Raw genomic sequence first — 17,241 nt, forward strand, 5'->3', positions numbered from 1 at the left:
GTGGGGTTACCACATGGCAAGGGTTACAGTGTTATGTAAAAGGCTGGCTAGGCCGTGGAATCTGACAGGGACTCATGAAAGGCGTGGATCGCTCAGCCTCTGCTATTACTCTCTGATCCCTGAGACTGGCTGCGTCTTTGTCCTGTCATCCATCAATCCATATGTCCATGTAAATACATCCAGCATTGAGAAAACAATGTGTTATTTAATAGCCTACATCTCCCTTTATTGTTAGTTGTATTGTATTTAAGTTTTATTTATTGATATAGAATACTGCCAATGATGGACACTTCTGTGGGAACTACACAGAAACACTTTGTGCACTTTAAGAGGTTAAAGAATCAATGACTATGAGGAATATTTATGATGAATTTAAGCCATTAACCACGAGAGGCCGTGTGTTATAGTGATTTTATAACAGCTAGGGGGCGTTGTTAGGCACGACGTGAAGCGGAGTTCGCCTAACAAAAGGGTTGCCAAGCAACAACAACAACTACAATGAATTGGATCAAATGGGAGGCGCATTAATACTGAAAATGGAATGATATGCGGTCCCAGGTGTGTGTTACAAAGTTTTTTAACACAGCTTCCAGCCAATCAGAATAAAGAACTAGAACTAACCGTTGTATAAATTTATTTTTACATGGACGGATAAAAAGCAGACCATGCTTAAAAGGCTATGGCCATGCAGCCACTGCCCCCCCCCACCTGTAGATATACTGGTTTGGGGGGAAACATCTGTGAATGGTGGTACCAGCTGATGACCCTGCAGCTGACCCAAGGAGCACTGGAGGAGGCGCGGCAGGCAGAGATGCCAAGCAGATAGACACCACCTGTATAACACAATGACAAATCTGGGGAACCAGTGACTACTGTGAAAGAGCAGTTGGCAGCCAGGGAAGTCTGGCAGACATCCAGGAAAGACCGGTGGATAGCGGGAAAGACTGCACTAGGACTGGGCAGTCAGTCACCCTACCCACTAGCTTCCTGTGTGGTAGAACCTTCAGACAGTACAAAACCAAATAAGAGAAGACAACCCAAAGGCCCTCCAAGAGGCGGGGTGGAAGATGCTCTGACGGATCACACGGCCACGAATGGAACGGATAACGGCAATGAGAAGTTCTTCCGGAAGTGCAGATGTGGGTGGCAGAAGGTGACTTTGCTCAGAGGCCTGCATCTGCATATCCATCAAGGAAGGATGAAGTGTGGGAGAATGCCTGACCAGAATGATCACACTGCTTTGGCGGGTCAGGAGAAAGGGACCCAAAGCCAGGTAGATAACCACAGCGCAGCAGGACCCGACAGTGCTGAGAGGGCTATCTCCATGGATGCAGGACAAGAGATGGAGGCAACCCCCCAGAGCGACATGCACACTGTACCCCCGAGAATCCCACAACCAGAAAGTTAGCCCAAGCAGATAGAAAGGCACAGCAAGATCAAGTGTACAAAGGCGAAAAGCCAAGAGGAATGGCGCAGGCTCGACGAATACATGAGCGGAGTGCTGGAGCATTCCTTGTGAGGGACTGTTGATTGTAAACTAAACTCGCTGAGCAATATCATCTATGAGGAGTGCAGAGAGAGGTTTGGAGAATGTACAATCAAGTGAGCCACAGCCCCGAGACAGAAAGGAAAGCAGGTCTCAAGCTGCTGTGGGACAAGCTAAAACAGAGGATTGCTAAGCTGTGCTGGACAGAACAGATAAAGAAGCGGAGAAAAAGGAATGAAAAGGAAAGAAGAGATTTCTATAATATTGCTCCTCTTGTGTAAAATGCGGTGGACGGAACTTGTTTATGCGTATTGTCTGCCTTGTCCATGGCCGTGTCCGAATACTCATATTAAGGTATGCGATTGGTCATTTTGTGCAAATACCTCCCCTTTAACCATGAACGCTCATAGCTAGATTGGACCAGCTGGATAGACTTAACGAGTTCATAGCCACCGTCATGGTACCGTTTATCCATGATTGCGATTGTTTGGTTTACTTGAGCGAGCTAGTGAAAGGTTATCTTCTTCATCATCATCTTCTGCCATTGGAATCTATGGCAGCCCAAAGAACTGCATATGGTAAAAAGTTGTGCACTTTGGCACACTCATTCATGACAGTCCCCTGACTCTTGTTATCAAATCTCATGTCATCATCTCAAACACTAGCGCCACCAACGTGTCAAAGTTGGAGGTGCGTTTATGCACGCAACTTTTGACCCGTAAGTCCGATTTTCAAAAACGAGGTACCGTTGGATTCCTTGGCTCAAGCCGAGTTCAATGCATTCAACCCTATGATGTCAATTTTCGCCATATTTTCCGCCATGTTGGATTTTGTGAAAAACACTTAAAATGTATCTCCTCCTTGGACCTTTCAACAATCTGCATGGAACTCATTAGGCACAATCTACAGTGCAGTGTGTTTGACTGCTTTAGCGGAGCAGCTAATGCTAACACTGGTGGCTCTGATAGCAATGCTGCAGTAGCAGATGAGCCAGGCTAAAGATGCAGGTAACAATCATTATTATTATTATAAATAAGTCTGTACAGTGTTTCCCCAACCATTGCCTTGGAGGGGCGTCCCCCCCCAACAGGACCTCCTGCCCCTTCTGAAAGACCCCCCCAAAAAGGAATGCCAACAGCCTAAGCGGAAGCAGGAAGAGCCATTCCATGGGACCTTAATTCTGAAAAAATATGTACCATAGTCAATGATGGAGAGACAAATCATTTCTTGATCCCGTTTGAATTGTGCCATGACCATCACATATGATGTTTGTCAATTTAAAACATAATTCAAGTCACATACGTCAAAAAAATCACAGTTTGTCATAATACCATTATTATGACAAAGTTAGTTATTCCAGACCGAGTTTAAAATTATGAAGAGGTGAAAATCACCATTAGTCTGTCCATTTTGAGAGCTGTAGGAATGCAAAAGTAGAGTTAGTCAGTTCTGTAAGAGCTGGCATGCAAGATCGGCTTTACAAGATTTTGGTGAGTGTTAAACGAATGTAATGTCGGCTAGCTAATATTAGCTAACTTGCAAGTTAACCGAGATTAGTAAAATGTATGTTTTAAATTGAGAAACATCATATGTGATGGTCATGGCACAATTCAATTAGGATTAAGATGTTTTTTGTTCGTTTTTAGCATCAACGGAGTTAAACATCAAAAATTAGCATCGCAATTATTAGTGACATTTTCTCACTGGGAGTGAGATGCCCATCCCTAATTTTGACTGTAATAATGATTTTAATTACTAAGGATGTGTTAAACATTTGTTCATAGTCAGTTAATGATTTACAACTATCCCTTATAAATAGTCAATAGATCATCCACAAATGGTTAGTTATTGAGTTATTAATGATTTATTAAATGTTTGTTAATAATTGGTTAATGATTTAAAACTACACCTTATAAATAGTTGTTCCACCTACAGCTGGCCCCAGCTGGCCTTCCATCAGGGGACCCATCTAAACACAAATTAATGTTTAGAAGTAACAAATCATTATGTAAAGGCTAGTAAATATATTTGATAATATCATGTTCATGAGTTATAGACCTAGCAAATGAAGAATAGTTGCAACTTTAGAATAATGTCCCAATACGGTATATAAACTATTGACGTGGTCTTAACAAAACTATTTACTAACCTTTATATTGATTTGTTACGCACTTCTAAACATTTATTAATTTGTCCCCTGATGGAAGGCCAGATGGGGCCAGCTGTAGGTGGATCAACTAGTAACAAATAATTAACAACTAATTAGTAAATAGTTTACTACTTGCTTGTTCATAATCTATTAACCTTTCATAAGTCATCGTTTGAAATCATTATCCTAACTATTAACCAACATTTAATTAGTCATTAATAACTAATTAACTAACAGTTTTTGGATGACCCATTGACTTTTATAAGGGATAGTTGTAAATTATATATATTTTTTAAAGATATTTTTTAGGGCTTTTCAGCTTTAATGGGATAGGACAGTTGAGAGAGACAGGAAACGTGGGAGAGAGACAGGGGAGGACATGCGGCACAGGACCCAAGCCGGGAATCGAACCCGGGTCTGCCGCGCAAAGGACTAGCCTTCATATGGGGCGCGCCTTACCCGGTGAGCTACCGGGACGCCCCAGTTGTAAATTATTAACAGAATATTAACGAATGTTTAACACATCATTAAAAACGAATTAATTAACAGTTTGTGGGTGATCTATTAACTATTTATAAGAGGCAGTTATTCTAAAGTGTTACCGGAAGGGGTTGTATGTGACTTAAACATGTTTGATTTCCAAAACACAAAGGTTGTGTCCAATCATTTGTTAGTGTAGTAATGATGGGATAAAGCATTAATTTTACCAACAGGATTGTGATTTTACATTATGTTTGCTCAGTTTTACAACAACCAAAATAAATATTTCCTTTTGCACAATGCTTCATGCTGTTAAAGAACATAAGAAAAACACAATGGAAGTGCAAAGGAAAATCAGCGCCCAAGGACTTACGGGCACTTTGGACTAAACAATTAATTTATGATGCAGGTAATCTGCAGCACAAGATAGCTTATCAGAGCATTCAGAATGCCTTTCAGTAATTTCCAGTTTTTTTTTCCAGCGTTAAAATGCTAGGAATGCTAGATATCTAATCAAAAGGAAGTGAAAATAGAGATTGTGGAATTACACAACCTCTAGTACAGAGTGTTTACAACTGGATGCACACATAACATGTGTCTTTATTTACATAGCAAAGTACATTAGAGGTCAGTACAAAACTTCAACTGCAATTTTTCCTAGGCAATTTCAAACAATGTGCCTATTCTTTTCCAAATTCAGTTATGTTTGTTAAAAAAAAACTAGAAGTTTCAAAATTAATTTATTAGAAAATATCGGTATTTCCTTTATTATTATGTGGACATTCTTATTTGTATTGTTTGGACATCCTTATTTTTATAAAAAAAAAAAAACAACAACATTAAATTAAACCATCACATTACAGTCATTTAGCTGAGGTTTAGACTTTTTAAATGTCTTATTCAGGCTTCACGAGTCTTAATGCATGGCCATGGTTTAATTTGAATAGTTTGATACATAACTCATTGCTTGTAGGGAGGGCTTGTGGTTAATAACATCTGAGCTCCACAACTACACTGTTAGCATATGAATCAGCACTCTAGGGACTCCATACTCTCTGTGACTATCACTATGCTAACACATCAAGAATTCAAGATAATAGTATTTAAGAGGAGCGCACCAAACATGCATTATTCAGTCCATTGACACTGGGTCTATTCAGATGTCTTTCAAAGCTAAGCCTCTTTACAACTGAAGAAACTGCATGTGTGACTGCTCGTTGTGAGACAATCAGCGGCATCATCTCTTATCCTTGCTGAGTGTTCACACCGATTTGTGAAACTGCAGGGGTGAAATTCTGTTGGGAAACATAGCCAAGATTTGACCCCTACACATATGCTGACCACTGCCCCTTACCCCTACCTTGACTACTACTTACCCCTATCTTGACCACCACCCCCTTACCCCTGCCCTGACCACCACCCCCTTACCCCTGCCCTGACCACAACCCCCTTATCCCAGCCCTGACCACCCCCCCTTACCCCTGCCCTGACCACCGCCCCTTACTCCTGCCCTGACCACAACCCCCTTATCCCTGTCCTGACCACCACCCCCTGCCCTGACCACAACCCCTTATCCCTGTCCTGACCACCACCCCCTGCCCGGAAGCCTTGGTGTGGACAGTATTTTGTCACTGGATGTTATAGAAGCTATGTAAAAATGCGGTTACCTGGTGGTTCTATGTCAGTTATTGAATTTTGTGGTAGAGCCGCCGCACATAAATAAACGAGCGTGGGTCATATTTGTTAATTATAGACCCTTTTACAGCCTTCGTCAGCACAAGTATGCGCACGGGCGGATGCGTCACCTGTCAGAGCTGTCAGAGCGGCTAGTCGAGCTGCGTTGCGCGGGTTGTTTGAACAGTTTGGAACTGCTTGCCTGTTTAGCGATTGTTGGTGGGGAGGGTTTGTAGGTCGGGTGTCCTTGAGGTATGTCCTCTCGGGGTGGCGGGGTAGTTCGGGGAAGAGGGGTAGATCGTCGGAGGGTAGGGGACCGGGGAGTGGTCGGTTCGATCCTGCACGCCAGGTCTTTGTCCGATGGCAATCTGTTGGTTTTCTGTAAAACGGAGGCCCAGAGGAAGAAAGGATTGGCGATGTCAACGCTGCTTGGGAGACAGGTGGAGTGCATGGTTCCGGGTAATGTATCTGACTGTGGGTTGCAGGGGGTGATATATGGGGTGGATGTGGAGGTAACTGACGACGAGATCATGCAGTATCTCAAGGGGGCGGAGGTTGTAGGGGTTCGGAGGTTTGGGACGGTGTGTGGGGGGGTGAGGCAGGCTAGCACAGCCGTGTTGGTCTCCTTTGCGGAGGAGGCTTTACCGGAGCGGGTTAGCCTGGGGTTTGTGTCCTATTTGGTCAAGCCCTACCAGCGCCCTTATATGTGTCAGAGGTATGGTCATGTTGCTGCGGTCTGTAGGGGGGTGAGGAGGTGCGGCCGGTGTGGGGGGGAGCATGAGCTAGGGGAGTGTGTGAGCGAGGTGGTTAAGTGTTGTAACTGTGGTGGGGCTCATGTGGCGGCTTTCCGTGGGTGTGGGCATCATGTGAGCACTCAGCTGGTGGAACGGGTGAGGAATGCGGGGAAGGAGTCGTATGCTGAGGCGGTCAGGAAGGTGGCTGCGGCGGAGGTGGCGGCGGAGTTAGGGGGGGAGGTAGCGGGGGAGGGGGCTGGTGGGCCTGTCCCGGGGGGGTGTGGTGGTCCCGGCAGGATCATTGGTAGTGGACTGGAATGCTTTTCTGGCGTTTTTGGTGGAGGTGTTGTGGGCTGCTAAGCAGGTGTCGAGGTTGGCTGATATTAGGGGGGCAGTGGTGAAGGAGGCGGAGCGGTTTCTGGGCATCGTGGTGCCCCCGGAGCGGCTGCAGATGGGTGTTCACGGTGGGATGCCCTCGGGTGGGGGGAGTGGGGAGGTAGGGGCGGGTCAGCAGAGTGTGGGTGATGAGGGGGTGGGTTGATGGATAGGTTCCATGTTCTCCAGTGGAACGCCCGGAGTCTGATCGCTAATGGCCAGGAGTTTAAGAAATGTGTAAGTTATTTTAAGGAGAAGCCTGAGCTGGTGTGTGTTCAGGAGACATGGCTGACTTGTCGTGATTTTGTTCTTACTGGGTATGAGTGTGACTGGATCGGGTGGATAGGTCGGGTGGTGGGGGTTGTTAGGACTGGGGTGCAGTATCAGAGGGTGGTCTTAGCACGGGTTTGGAGTGTGTGGCGGTGCGTGTGTGGGGGAAGCAGGGGCCGTTGTTGGTGGTAAATTTGTACAACCCTTGTCTGCAGCTGGAGGTTGGGGAGTTGGTGGGGGTGATGCAGGTGTTGGGGTCCCCTGTGTTGTGTGTGGGGGACTTCAATGCACATAACCCGTTGTGGGGTAGCAGGGGTATGGACCGTAATGGGGTGGTTGTAGAGGAATTCATGGAGGAGTGTGGGCTGGTATGCCTGAATGATGGTAGGCCTACGCGGTTTCAGGTTGGGTCGGAGGGGGGGGTGTCTTGTCTTGACCTGGCTCTGGCGACAGAGGTCCTGGCAGGGAAGGGGGAGTGGGATGTTATGGACAGGTATACAGTAGGGAGCGACCACTTCCTGATTTATATGCGGTTTGGGCAGTCCCTGTTGGTGCAGGCAGATGGGAGGCCGAGGCAGAGGGATTATAGTAGGGCGAGGTGGGAGGAGTTTGATGAGGGGTGTGCTGGTGAGCTGGGCAGTGTGGATGGGGATGGTACGGTGGATGGGTGGAATGAGAGCCTGTGTACTATGTTGTCCCGCAATGTGGACCGGTTTATTTCCCGGAGGGTGGCCCCTAGGGAGCGCAGGAGTGTGCCGTGGTGGAACTCAGCGTGTAGTGTGGCGGTGAGGGATCGGAATCGGGCCTACAGGGTGCTCAGGTGGCGGCCGGGGGTGTGGGAAGTGGTGGAGTATAAGAGGTTGCGGGCGGTGGCCCGGAGGGTGATCAAGGGGGCTAAGCGGGATTGTTGAAGGAGGTATTGTTGGACGCTGGGAGCGGAAACCTCGGTGGGGGAGGTGTGGGCTGCGGTCCGGCGCATGTCGGGGGTTGGTAGGCGTAGGGCTATGCCAGTATTGGAGGAGGGGGGTGTGGTGGCTGTGTGTGATGGTTAGAAGGCCAGCATGTGTGTCCGGACATTTCAGGTAGTCCATAGTCTAGAGAACGTGGAGGTAGATGGAGTTAGGAGGAGGTGTTGAGGGGGCAGCGGGTTAAGTTGGAGGTGAGTGGGGATAATGGGGACTCCTGTACTCTGTTCTTCACCATGGGGGAGCTACATAGGGCGTTACGGCATGGGGGCAGGTCGGCTCCAGGAAAGGATGGGCTGGGGTATGAGGTGTTTCAGCACCTGGGGGATGTGGTGTTGGAAGAGGTTTTGTCCCTCATTAATGCGGTGTGGGCGGAGGGGGTCCTCCCAGCGGCATGGAAGCAGGCTCCCTGTTTGCGGATGATGGGGCGGTTTGGAAGCGGGGGGGAATGTTGGGTTTGTGATGAGGAAGATGCAGGAGGTGCTGGGGCAGGTGGAGGAGTGGGCGGGGAGGTGGGGGTTTAGGTTGTCGGTGGAGAAGTCGAAGATGGTGGTGTTTGGGCACAAGCGGAAGGGGGGAGGGCTGGGGTTGTCCCTGTATAGGCAGCCACTGGAGAGGTTTAAGGTATTTCGGTTTCTGGGGGTGTACTTTGATGAGAGGCTGACCTGGAGGGTGCATGTGGATAGAACGGTGGAGAGGTGTGAGAAGGTGGTGAATGTGTTGAGGTGCCTTAAGGGGAGTGATTGGGGGGCTGTCAGGGGGACGATGCTTATGGTGTATCAGGCTTTGATCCGGTCTGTCCTGGACTACGGTAGCCTCGCATATGGGAGTGCGGCGCCGACTACCTTGGCGAGGTTGGATGTGGTGCAGGCGAAGGCGCTGAGGGTGTGCTGTGGGGCGTTTCGCACGACGCCCATCCCGGCTTTGTTGGTTGAGGTGGGGGAGGCCCCCCTGAGGTTGCGGCGAGTTAAGCTGGCTCTGTATTATATTGCGAAGGTTAGTGGCCAGGGGCCTGGTCACCCAGGGAAGGTGTTGGTGGAGGGGTGCTGGGAGTGGGCGAGTAGTAGGAGGGAAGTGGAGCTTTGTGAACCGGGTCTGGATGGAGGAGGCGGGGCTTGGCCTGGGTGTGGTGGCGCCGGTGGTGGTCTGGCTGTGTGTGCCCCCGTGGCTCTTGCCTACGCCGGAGGTAGATGTCTCCCTGCTGGGGTTGGTGAGGGTGGAGATATGTATACTTATGTAGTGAGGGTGGGGGAGCCAGTTGTGTCTCTGAGGGTCCTTTTGGGCCATGGGAGTCACCAGTATGAGGTGGGGAGAGCGGTGGCAAGCTTTATGTTCGCTACTGGCCTACATCTTAGGGTGTGATGGTCTGGGAGGAGTGTAGTACCGTGTCTGGCCAGGGAAAGGCAGCAATACGCCACGTCGGCATCTAGCCTGCCAGAAACCAAAAGAAGAAGAAGAAGAAGTATGCGCGCATTCTTGAAACAGTAGCAGGGGGAGACAGACGAATTCAGAGCGAGACGTATTTTAGTGCAAAGACTAGTATTTTATATACCATCAAGATGTCTGGCTGTTGCGTCTACGGGTGTACAAATCGGCGCTCTAGTGGCAAACTTTATTCGTTTCAAGAGGAAACCGGCCTTTTCAGAGGAACCGGAGTCGCCTGTGGCTACAAGCCATTAAGCGTACAGACTGGACTGAGGACATCATCAGAAATGCCCGCGTTTGCGGTTCCCATTTTATATCAGGTAAGTTATTTTGACTACCTGGTTTCACTGGAATGTCTGGTTGAAATGTAGAGTAATATCTGAAGTAAACAGTAACCCATAACCTGGCTGCACGCTAAGCTAAAGCTAAGTTCAGGAATTGACGCCTAATGATAGCTAGTGCTAGCTAACACGCTAGCTAGTGTTAGCTAGCTAACTCAAGGCCCGGGGAGTCGGAGATGGCTAATGGCTAGCAAAACCTAATGAAACGGCGAGTCCTGCTTTGCAGCTTTACGCATTTCAGATTGATCATTTTGGCAGTGTGTGTGAATTTGCTGCTATGTGAGAGATAAGGACCTGTTGTTGCATGTCGTTGACAAAAGCTTTCCCTTATTATAGTGGCAGAACGATGGCTTATGAATGCGATGTTATACAGTAGCCCAGAGATGGTTAGCACTGGCAGGGCTATTTTCAGTTTGATAAAAGGCGTTGTGGTGTTTGAGCATGAGTTGTCGTGTGATGGACTTCGTTTTGGTGTGGAATTATAGTTGTTTACGTTTTGGTAGGAACAATTACATTTTCCCAAGTGTTGCAAATTATTGGTACCCCTACCAGTGGCGATTGCTCCTATAAGCCAGAGTAAGCTTGGCTTACCCATACAAATCCAAATAAAACTTGATTTTTGCGCCTTCTTTCAGTGAAAGAGGGCACGAAAAGCGACTTTCAGACTGTTTTTGACTTAAAATTTAAAATTAAATGCTAAACACGGATGAAAATAATAAATACGTCTTGTATTCTGCCATATCGCTTCATTTTCATCCGTGTTTAGCATTTTGGTAGTGCTCCGTCGCCCCCTACAGTCCTCATGAAAATGCAGTCCACGACGTTACGGTCAGTTGACACTGGTCTTACTAGCTCGTTATTCACTTAACATTGTAGGCCAGGTAAAATGATTCTAGCTCACGGAAGTCGAGACCAAATCAAATCAAGACCAAATCAAGACCTGGAGCGGTGGGCTAATACGCCTAGTAGGCTAGTAGGGCTGGGTTTAAAAAATGTATTAATTGATTCTGAATCGATTCTGAATCAAATGATTCAGAATCAATTCATGAATCCAAAAATCGATCTTTTATTTAATGAATGCATGAATAAATTAAGGAATGAATAATTCATTAATTTATTCAATGATTCATGAATTCATTCATTTTTGGAAATTTGTATCGATACCCAGCCCTAGTATTGATGTGTTGCATAACTTGGCAGTCATGTAATTAAGGTTACAGCTAAAAAAAACAAAACAGGTTTTAGTAACACTAACCGAATCGATATTGAATCGAATTGAATCGAATTGAATCGTGATAATCGATTCTGAACCGTGTGAATCGGAATCGAATCGATTCTTGAAATTCGACTCAATACCCAGCCCTATGGTTAGTAGCCTAAACACTGATTAGTGAAGTAGAGGAGTAGGCTATTGAGTGCCCTAAGGGGGTGTATTTTATCGTTGTGTCATCCCTCTTCGTGGTGCTTGGCCATTGTTGTCATATAATGGCTCTGTAGTTTTAGTGTGTCCCTAAAAGCTGGTGTTGGTTGTTTCGGCCTAAATATTCACCTCTTATTCGCTCGCTCTCAAATTATTGGCCTTTGTTGATGTGTTAAAAAAAAACATCAGTAGCCTAGGCTACTATAGTTTTCCTGTATGTTTTTACATATAAATGCCAATGCTCAGCGCCCTTCTGGTGCTGTGAACCCCCCCAAAAAAATGTGCGCTGCGCGTGCGTGCTTCATTGGTCCTGGCTTACCCGGTTCTAGGACCCACCAGATGCTACTGACCCCTATGTGCATAGTTTTTCTCCCTATCTGCGTGTGTGTGTACGGGGTGTGCGGGCGGGGGGTTTGGGGGGCATTGGGAGTAATAACAATGTCAGAGAAGACCCTGTGCAAGACCCCACAGTACACTATTGCATTATAGACAGACATTCCTCATTACAATAGGAGTAGGACACTTCAAATCCTATAGTAATTAATTTTTGTATGGGATGTGATGCACCAGTCGCTCTAAGCCTACATGTGGTTTATTTTTCGGTGATTAGACTGACTGTTGACTGGCACAGCTTTATCACTGGCACAGCCGGTTATCACTCCCTCCCTCCCTCCATTACTGCGGACAATGTTGGCCTGCATTTCTCTGTTGGCACCACAAGAGGCAGTAGCCCCAGCACACCAAAATCATGAAGGACACCAAAATCAACCCGCCGATCTCCACTGCACAAGTAGAGTAGTGGTGAGAGCTTTGGACTCCCACCCTGGAGACTGGGGTTGAAGACCCGGTGGGGATAACTTTATGGGACTATACCCCAAACCTCCACATGTTCATCCTTTCACTCCAACCTTTACCCCTTGCCTTATAGATCAGATCCTGTCCCAACCCTAACCCATATTCTAACCCCAACCCACACTAGGGACTGGAAGAAGGACACCAAAACCCACCCGTCGATCTCCACTGCACAAGTAGAGTAGTGGTGAGAGCATTGGACTCCCACCCAGGAGACCGGGGTTCTAGTGGGGATGACTTTATGTTATCATTGTACCAGTCTCTCTCACCACTGACCGCTACCATTAATGTTATGGAAGCTGCTGCTAGTTGTTGTAAGCCCATGAGCTAACTGGCTATCCCGCTCTTATTGTGCTGGATTAGCATTGTAAGCATTGGAACTAATGTGTCCAAGCAACAAGACCTATCTTAATTTATCAGACATTATTTCATGTCATTTCAATTCACAGCTATTTCAGTGGCATGACTAGCTTCCGTCCTACCAGTCCTGAACAGAAACAAGTCAGCCTTGCACCTAAGCCAGGCTTGACCTGGCCTGGTTATGTGGTGGTCAAAAGCTTCTCTCTCTCTCGCTCTCACCAAGGCACAGCTTCCTCATGGTGTTGTCACACACAGCACCTACCAGTAACACACTCCAAATCTAGGGGGTTCAGATGGGTATGTGTATGAAATATAAAATACACCTATGGCAGACAGTTCATTTTCAAATTAAAATATTTATTTTATTTTACATTAAGTATAATGTTAACACATGTTGACTGCTGCAAACCATTTGCAGTATCCTCTACGGCCTGGCATAGTGGTGAGGGGAGTTTGAGGTAATCTCATCCAGGGACAGTGGATTATGAAAGGTAACAGTATTCCTGGAATTTTTCCACATGGTTGAGAACAGTACATTTAATCCTTGTAAAAGACTGTGAGGAGGAGAACATGGGGTGTGACAGAGAAAGATGAAGCAAGGGAGAAGAAATAGCAAAGTGGTATTAGGGGGGAAAGGAGGTTTAGGATAAAATTGCTAGGTCACAGTAGTAAAGCAGTAATGGAGAAAGAAACAGAATAATGGCTGGATGGAGAGGAGAGCAGGATGGAATGTGTAACATGATTAGGAAAAGCTGCAGAAATGGAAGTATAGGTGTATAAGGGGAGGGGGGTGAAAAGGAAGAGGAGGGGGTTGTGTGAATCAATAAAGGCATAGCACATTGACCTTAGCTAAGTCTTTGTTTAACAAACCTAACCATGGCTGTCACACCACTGTGTAACACAACAAACCTGATCTCTGTTGAGTTATCGTCTGTGTACATAGGGTGCGGTTACTTGTGAACGCAAGAGCCATCATTGCGTGCTTACAGACTTGGTAACAGATGAATATTATGTCTTGCTTTGAGGTAATGAGGTTGCCATAACAACCCTCTACTGATGTGACCCGAAAGGGTTTCTCACATGAAACTAGAGCCTCTTTTACACAGAGATCCTGCTATTATTGTCATTAAGAAGATCCCTCATTATGTCGGCTTTGCTTGTTTACATTCAACCAAACAAAGATGTGATGCTGCCCCAGTGCGTTCCGGAATCAGAGACATGACTCTTTTTACACAGGATTAAGTTAGAGCTAGTTAAAGATAGCTAGCGTTTGCAAAAACTATCATAAGTCAGATGAGACAACAAGAAGCTGGGGTAGTAGACAGATTGATAGCGAGTTTGCGAGCGTTTAAGTTTTTTTTTATTTTGGTCAGTTTAGCTATAATCATTGCAGCACTACAGTGTTTAGGTAGCTAGCTTGCCACACCAGAGGATTGACATGGGCAGCATGATTTGGTAGGAGTTGGAGAGATGTGGGCATGTGTGCTGTGTGTGTAGGGCTAGAGCCCATCTTATAGAATTTACATCCAAACACCTTAAACCTTTGTTCTCTCTCTCCTTTTGTAATTCACCACCTCCCCCAAATATTCACATAGCTGTGCTAACCTACAGAATGGCCTCCAGGAGGCCATACACCTAGAAATCTGTCTACTCCAGAATAACCATCCTTTGTCCTTTTGTCTCCAAGAATTGCCGCCTTTTCTCATGTCACATGTCTGTATTCTCGGCCATGCCTGCCATTTCATATGACGTACAATAGATTAGCCAATCACATCCTGGAAGCACCATATCTGTGTTTTGCTTGAATAAAAGTCAGCCCAAGAGGCTGAAGGCTTCACTTCTAGGATGAACCACTCTTGTTGCGTTGTCCTGAAGTCCTTGCGCTCGTATGTTTCCTCAATAAACCAGACTTAACCTTTTGAGCGAATCTTGGTAAATCCTTTTTTGACTAGATCAGTTAAATTCCATTACACCCACAATGTAACAGTTGCTAACTGTTTAGCAACGTGTCTGCGCTGTGACGCACATATTTAGCACAGCCAACCACAGCCAAAGCTCCACAGGAAACTTGCGGTGTACGCGTAGCTAAAAACCAGTATACCGCAGGCTTAAACAAGGCAGATTTGGGAAGAGGAGTCTTCGTTATTAAACTGTTGTGTGCCGCCACAGATATTTCTATGTAGGCCTATGGGAAACAATGGAGAAAAACCAAGGGGGCATCGAAAGTAGATGTTGGCCAGACAATGCATGTTTAGCAAAAAATAAGCGCTTTTTATTGCGCTGCTTGCGAGTTTGTGTTTGAAGTTTGACAGCTGTCCCACAGTGTACCCCCAGTTTCCCCTTGGTTTGTTTACATTTGGAGAGAAGAGCACATCCTTTCTCCCAACTCTTCTCATTGGCAAATCTTCAAAAAGTCACACCCCTGTCCTGCCCTGCCACCTGTCCCTCTTACACAGACGTTGATTTGGCTCTAGGCCGTTTTACACAGCCCTTTCAAAGTGGGAAAGTCATGCCTTTATTCTGCAGTTCTGTATAAAAGGCACTGACATGGAATGGGGGATTATTTTGTTGCACTTTTTATACCGGCAACGGACGTAGGACATTGCTGAATCGCTGTCTGTGTAAAAGGGAGAGGCGGCATTGTGGGACAGGGGTGTGACCTTTTGCTGATTTGCCTATGAGAAGAGAGTTGGGAGAAACTAAGGTTACCCATGTAACCACGGTTCTATGAACTAAGGGACTTTACAGTACTAGCCAAAAAACTCTAATGGGATATTTTCCGCATAGCGGCAGAACACCGAGCTTATGAATTTCAAACAATTTTGCAACGCGGTGGGTGTGATATGGCTTATATCCCTATATGAATACTTTCCGAGGCCACAAGGGAACTGCCAAGGAAGGGCTAGTATACAGTGCATCCAGAAAGTATTCTTATCCCTTCACTTTTTCCACATTTTGTTATGTTACAGCCTTATTCCAAATTATTAATAATTTATTACATGACTCTATTGGTACAAACATTTACCCGCCAGCGTGGCGGATAGCCTCCGAAATTTAGTCACCAAATGGAAATTTTACCTGCCATTGGCGGGTGGTGGGTGTTAATTTTCAGCCCTGTTCAGTTGGGTTCAAGTCTGGGCTCTGGCTGGGCCACATTCACAGACTTGTCCCGAAGCCACTACTTTGTTATCTTGGCTGTGTGCTCAGGGTCATTGTCCTCTTGGATGGTGAACCTTCGCCCCAGTCTGACATCAATCTGGAGCAGGTTTTCATCACAGATCTCTCTGTATTGCTGCATTCATCTTTCCCTCGATCATACCTAGACTCCCAATTCCTGCTGCTGAAAAACATCCCCACAGCATGATGCTGCCACCACCATGCTTCACTGTAGGGATAGTATGGGCCAGGTGATGAGTTGTTTTCCTGGTTTCCTCCAGACATGTCCTTTAGGTGCCTTTTGGCAAATTCCAAGCAAGCTGTCATGTGCGTTTAATTGAGGAGTGGCTTCCGATTTCTGAAACTTTTGGCTGTCTTCAGCTTGGCACCACCACACCAAGAGATCAATTCCACAGGAAACACTGGTTCCTTGTTCAGATCATAGAGAAAAACCCAAACAAACGAGCAAAGGAAAAAGATGTTGAAATTATTAATGAAAAAGAAGATAACCCAAATCATGAAGACACCGCAAAATCAAAAGCCGGGAAAACCTAAAGATCCTTGTCTGAAAACATTTGTTATTATTTCATATTGTATACGTACAGTAACATCCCTTTCCGGGTGGTTTTAAGTGATGAACTGCATAACTTGTGTTCAGTAGAGGTGATAATGGACATTTTATACCTGTGCTACAACTTTCTGGCTCTGTGCTACAGAACTATCAACCCCTGTAGCACCAGTGCTATGTGCTAAAAAAGTTAATGTACAGCCCTGCCCTGGAACTACGTGAGCTCATTCTGATGGGACAGGGGAGCCACAAGGTCCTCAGGTGGGACCAAATGGGGGAACACACACAGTAAGTTCTAAATTTATATAGCCTGCAGCGCATACAAACAATGCTAAGATTCTGTCTAATCCACTTAGACCCTTTTACCATAAACACACACACACACACACACACCACCACCACACATGCACACACACACACACACACACACACATATACACACACACACACACACACACACACACACACACACACACACACACACACACACACACACACACACCACCATCACACATGCACATGGCAACTTACTTCTCTGGCTTCCATTCGGTGATGCTGAGTGGTCATGTGCAGACAGACATATGGACAGTAACAGTGTTAGATGGTGACAAACGGATGGAGTTAGAACAGTCAAACAAAACACATTGATAATTTGGAATAGGTTACTCAATGGCAACAGATTTCTCAAAATGAACAAGGGATATGGAACTCTGATCTCTCTCACACTCTCTCTCACTCAAACACTCAAACACACACACACACACACACACACACACATACACACACACACACACACACAGTGGGAAGGGAGGCGTTACCTGAGCTGGCTGTGTAGTGCAGTGATCTCCTGTGTCATGCTCTGGCTTGCTCCTTCAGTTATCTCTGCAGATTCCCCCTCTGAGCATTGGAGCGCGCGCTCTCCTCCTCCACCTCCTCCAGCTGCCGCAGACGCACCATCAACTTGTTCAGCTTACCAGGGGAAGAGT

The 17,241-nt window shown here is 46.3% G+C and overlaps 1 long non-coding RNA gene across 1 annotated transcript; it reads right to left on the reverse strand.

The window, feature by feature from the left end:
* Window positions 1-14,736: 14,736 nt before the first annotated feature.
* On the reverse strand, window positions 14,737-17,211 carry LOC311317002. The gene is made up of 3 exons (XR_014630734.1): window positions 17,074-17,211; window positions 16,787-16,810; window positions 14,737-16,116 (listed from the first exon to the last, which is right to left on the reverse strand). It is a non-coding gene; the product is annotated as an uncharacterized lncRNA (long non-coding RNA).
* Between the last annotated feature and the right edge of the window lie 30 nt (window positions 17,212-17,241).

The sequence above is a fragment of the Borostomias antarcticus genome, assembly GCF_949987555.1.
Source record: "Borostomias antarcticus genome assembly, chromosome: 13".
NCBI classification, from domain to species: domain Eukaryota; kingdom Metazoa; phylum Chordata; class Actinopteri; order Stomiiformes; family Stomiidae; genus Borostomias; species Borostomias antarcticus.